The following is a 5,806-nucleotide window of genomic DNA, read 5'->3' on the forward strand; positions in this document are numbered from 1 at the left end:
AAATCCTCTCTTGGCCACATGAAGCTCCCTAGGTGACCTTGGGCCAGTCACTGCCTCTCAGCCTAAACTACCTCACAGGGTTATTGTACATGGTTCTCTCCCTTAATCACCACATCACCTTGAACTCCTTGGAGGAAAACGTGGAATATAAATGCCATAAAAAAACTTGCAGGATTGCAGTCCAATTTGATGAGCTGCACAGCTTTTTGGATTCTGCCCAGCTTGGTTTATTACTGACATTCATATTCATCAGAAAGCGCACTTGTGTTGTTGTGAAGAAACCTAAGGACCCAAGTTAACTTTCTTAAAGTATCTTGTACCGCAGGTAAGCCTTTTCCCATTCCAGCCGATTTGCCTAGCCCACAATTGGCACCTCTTGAAACTGGCATCGTCCTTCTGGAAGGTTTGCCTCCTCACCTGAAACAAGCACATTCCATACCAGAACTGTAATAAAACAGCGGAAAAGAGCAAATTAAGAAGGCTCCGTACAAGAGTCTGATTGATTTGGGCCGATCTGATTATTTCCCTCTGCAGGTCGGATGTGATAGCTGTAAATCTCCAGATGATCAGTTTGCATCCAAGATCCGGGGGCAGCTGAGGTATGAAAACGAGCAGGCAAAAAACAAAAGCGAGAAAAGCCAACAAGAGGGGGCGGCGGCGGGGGGGGGGGGAGGCCACTGAGTAAAATACTTTCACTCTTCACTGCTTATGACACTGGTCAATTTCATCCCTTTCTCGTGTTTTTTTGTTTTTTTAGGTGAGCACCTCCTTCACTTGGGTGCTTCCCCCACCGGTTCTCCCTCTCCCTCTCCTCAATTGACATTGCTTATGATTCAATTATAAGGCTAAAAGCTGAGCTGGCTGAGCAATGATCAATTATTAGTTGTCAGTAATAATGGCGAAGCATTCGATTTTGGCCCTGGCGTTCTGCAGGATGATCATTAGAAAATAAATCAAAAAGAGGGGGGGGGGGACGGACGGGACGGGAGGGGGATAGGGGAGCTATCGACGGCCCGCTTAAAATAAGAGGGAGGTCATCTCTCCCGCCACCTTTTCTCTCTCCCACCCCTCCTCTGTCAAAGTCGAGGGGCTGAAATGAACCGCTTGATCACAGGAGATTGATAGGGAAACAGGCAATTTCAGGAAACAATTTTCGTTGCATCTTCTGGGATGGCAACAGAGCAAACTCCAAAGTCTCTCGTGGAAGTTTGATGTGCATCTTTGAAAGCGCCGAAGCTCCCATTTTTATTTATTCGTCTCTCTTTATATTGGAAGTCTCTTGTCTGTTCAAGATACGGAGGCTGACATACCGTAGGTCCTTTTTTTGCACAGTTAAGGTTAAATTCAGCACTGCAGAATAATAAATTTGTCCAACGTTCTCCAAAAACCAGATATTGATATGGAGATTTTGCTTAACTGTTTTTGCGGGGATGATTTCTCTCTCGGGCCACCACAACTAACAACACGCGGTTTTTCCCCCCAAGCGCTAACATAACTGCGAAAAATATTTTACAAAATAATACTGCACAGTATATATTTTCCTACATGGAGGTTTAGCATGCGCAAAATTTTAAAAAGGCAACGTGGGATATTTTTGACATCTCCCGCAATGTAGTCTGGAATGACTTCAGTAAATAAATGCCAATAAATTCTCCTATTTTTGCTGTGCGGCGATGACGAGCTAATCTGATGGCTTTGCGGGATTCGTGAGCGCCTGTTTCACGACGGAGGAGGCTGTAGAAACGCTTCGGTGGAAATGTGTGCAGTTTTGGGGTGTGCGTATTTTAAATTCAAAATCTGAAAATTAAATTCTATTTTATGTATATGTGTATATATGTGTGTGTATACAGATATAGATATATACATGTTTATATTAATAACGTTTTTGACATTTTGAAGTCAACCGGAAGATGTCATCCTCAGAAGTTGCTAGAGGCGCATGGAAACTTAGAGAGAAGTGAAGTGTGTTTTCCACGAAAGCCAGAAATCGCGGCTGAATTTTTCAAGACCGGGAAGCGGCGTAGGAAATCGCCCTCGGAAAATCAATGGGCTTTCCCACCCACCCCCACTCTGGCCGCGGAGCGATGCCTTCATTATTAAACTCCGCGCGGGCTCTGTGCCTTTTTAACCCCTGAGCGGTAAAGGTTGCTCTGCCTGATCCCGAAGCGTAAGAACAATGATCCGGAGCAAAGGTGCGTCGCATTGCCTCTCTCCGCCGGCCTGAGCTGCAAATTATCCCCGTGTTTGCAGGCTTCTTCCAAGACTCCCTCCGCGCGATCGATCCCCCAGTGCGGCTGTCTCTCCTATCGCGGGCTTGATTTGCATTGAAGAGAGTGATCCCATCTTCACAGACCCTTCAAATCCTCAGGGTGAAGGAGGAGGAGATCTTGGAGAGGGGGTGAAATCTCTTGCATTTTGCCATCTCCCTGGGGGATGGGGGAGGGGACCAGATCGCGGTCTTTACGTGTGTAAACACTTCCAACTCCTGTTCCAAGCAATGACGTTTAATTGAATGATTGCTCGCAGGATACAATAAAGGCCGATTCTTCTTTCTCCGTGAAAACAGCGCTGTTTTCTCCTAACACACAGCCCTTCACCCTCGCCCTCCCTCGGAGCAACCCCCCCTCATTCCCCCCCCCCAGACATACCCTAAGCAAAAGGGAAGAAAAACCAGCAAGAAATAACCATCCTTGTAGTCCGAACGTAGGCATGTTTACTTGGAAGTAAATCGCACGGAATGCCATGGGCTTTCTCCCGAGGATGCCCGCGCAGGATCTGCAGCCTTAAATTAAGCACCAGGCAATTTCTTTTTGTTTGTTTCTTTCTGCTGGGAAATGATTAAAAATAAAAACCTTAACTTTCTCCAATTGCTTGTTTTTCACTTTAAATGGCTTTCTGCAGCTTTCTCATTTTGCTTGATAGTTTGGAGATCTCTCTCTCAAATAGATCGATATATGTATATATATTAATGGCCATTGTGAACTTTGGTCGTATTTTAAGCGCCCTGAGAAGTCTGAATCAGAAATACACTTTTTTGGAAATTTAATTTTGTCAGGTCTAGTAAAAAAAAGAAGAAAAGGTGCGATGTCAAAAGATAATTTCTCGTTGCATCCTATGGGGAAGAACTTTTGGGAAAGAAAAGAGGCGGTGTGGGGGAAGCAAGCTAATTGACGACAACAACAAAACCCCAACCTTGTGTAATGTGGTTGCAAATGCGAGTTAATTCCGAGCGTGTCTCTAGCTTGCAAGAACTTGGAAGGGACCTAAAGACTTGCTTGGCCAAAGGCAATCCCGAATCGGGAAAGCGTACCGACCTGGTGTGTAAATAGGTGTATACACATCGTCTGCTCCTAAGAGTGTTGTGTCTAGGGAAACGTATGTAAGTTTCTCCGCCAGTTGAAATTGACAAGGAGGAGAGAGGCGCGCCCAGGAGGACGAAGGTGGTGTCTGATTCCCTGCCCGAGTATATTCATCTCTGCCGAAGCATGTCTTTAAATATTCAGTGCAAAATAATGACATCCGAAGAGCGCGTTATTATCTTCATTTTTCAACATCTTCTCAAGCTGATGGCTCCGTTTGTCTTTTGATCAAACTCTTACTGTACCCAAGAAACCGCTGTTGCTGGCGGGGGGGGGGGGAGAGAGAGAGAGACGGGAGGAGAAGAAGCGAGAAATATCTATACACACACTTCCAAGAGAGGTCCTTGCAAGAGAGGCATCGCCCAATTCTATCCAATGGCCAGCACGCCTTTATGCTTTTGGAGGTGCGCATCGCCTCCCACCCACTTGGTAAACGCTATCAGGGTTTTAGCTCTTTTAAATTAAAAGAAGCGAGGATTCTTTTTGGAATGGGGGTGGGGATGAAGTCTGGGCCAACTGAGGAGGGCAATCTTTTCCTTCCACCCAGCCCCCTCCCCCTTTTTTAACCGGCTCATTTGAAATTGTAATGAGTTGTATTTGATCAAGCGTCTGCTATTACAGAGAGTTTGTTAATATTGATACCCAGGGAAAGAAGTCGTTTCAATCACAGAGTAAATAAGCCGGAGGAGAGGGTGGGAAAAGAGGAGGAGGAGGAGAAGGAAGGAAGGGCGGAGTTGTGGCTGGGTGAGGAAAGAGGAGCGGACCTCTCCAAAGGGTTACAGGACCAGGATCCCAGTGTCAGCTCGGGGCTTAATGCGAGTTGAGAACGGATCGAAAATCTACTTCTTCTTTTAAACTGCTGCCGGGGTGTGTGAGAGAGAGGCTGGTTATTTTGTGTACAGGACGAGGGGGGAAGAAAAGGAGAGAGGGGCCCCCTACGAAAAACCTTGAGCACCCAGCGTTTTGGGGAACCGGTGCCCAAAGTTCTGGAGCCTGGAAGGCGCTGAGCGTTTTTGAGACTCGGATGGTTGCGTGGCGGTTGTTGGAGAGGGTAGGAGGGGATCCATGGGTCCAGCCCCACATGCTTTGGAGTTGGGAGCCTGAGGCTGGATCAGGGGACGGGGAGAGATGGCGGGTACCCATTGCGGATGCGCGCGCGTGTGGAATCCAGACCTAGACGGCTACCAGTAGGCCGATGCGCTCAGCATTGCGCTACGCGGCCAGGTTAAGACGCCGCGTTTCCCAAAGCGCGTTAGGGACCTTTTAACCGGAGGATCGGTTCCCTCTGTGCAAGCAGTGCAGCGCACAGGGCGATTCCCAACACAGTATAAACCGATCCCCCAAAAGCACACCAGATCGGGAGGGGAAATTAAGTTCGTAGGCTTTCCCTGCCCCATAAAAAAAATAAAAAAAGTTTCCCGTTAATTCGAATTGCCTGAACGCGGACGTTTCAGGCTGCGACCCGCAAGTCACTCAATCCGGAGCAGAAGAGGCGCAGGCCGCTTAAGAGTTAAGCGCTTTGAGGATCGCCAGGTTTTCAACCCTCTTTTCTTCTTCTAGGCACAAAAGGGATCCTCTCCTTTCCTGAAACACACGCCGAAATTGTGGCTTTAAAAAAAATAAATAAAAAGCAGCTCTTTGCAGGAGTGGCAATGCTTTGGGGTTTGGGAGGAGGAGAGAAGGATGAGGGAAGGTGCAGATAGTGGGAAGAGATAAGGAACAGCCCGAGGGATAGCAAAGTCTCCTCTCGGAACATGTCCGGCACCATATATACAAACACACCACCACACAAGACACACACGGTCCACCATCAGTTTATTGGTCTTCAGCGATTTAAAAAACCAACCCATTATTAACACTTATGGGAGAAATTTACATCAAATGATTAAAAGGAGGAAGGAGAGAAAGGTGAAAAATGAACAGGGAGAAAAAGGAAGTTAAGGAGAAGCAAAGAAACTTTAGTTGCTCGGGAAGTGAGGGGAAATGATCAAAAAGGGAAAGTCAGTTAATATGTAACCAAAAGAACACTTCAAAGCGCAATCCCATACACATGTATACTCAGAAGTAAATCCCACTGAGCTCAATGGGGCTTACGCCCGGGTAAGCAGGTAGAAGACGGCACAGCCTGTCAAACGAGTGGGAAGAAAGAAGAGCGAAGGAAAAGTGCAGCGTGCGGCTGTCGCCATCGCCTTTCCCCTTCGAGGCCCCGCCCCCTTCCTCCCTGGCCCCGCCCCCTCCTCCCCAGGATTCCGCCAGGGAGACGAGCCCGGTCGTTTCCGCCACCAACCTCGTCCAGCCGCCTGCTCAGGGTGATTGACGCCGCTCTCAGCCAACGCCAGCCGCAGTTGCGGGGAAGCGACCCCGCCCCCTTGGCCGCCGCCGCGGGCGAGCGAGCGAGCGAAAAAGTTTGCCGCGATTGTCCTGGGAGGGCGCGAGGCTTAAAGGGC

This window comes from Podarcis muralis, chromosome 7 (assembly GCF_964188315.1).
Source record: "Podarcis muralis chromosome 7, rPodMur119.hap1.1, whole genome shotgun sequence".
Lineage (NCBI taxonomy): Eukaryota > Metazoa > Chordata > Lepidosauria > Squamata > Lacertidae > Podarcis > Podarcis muralis.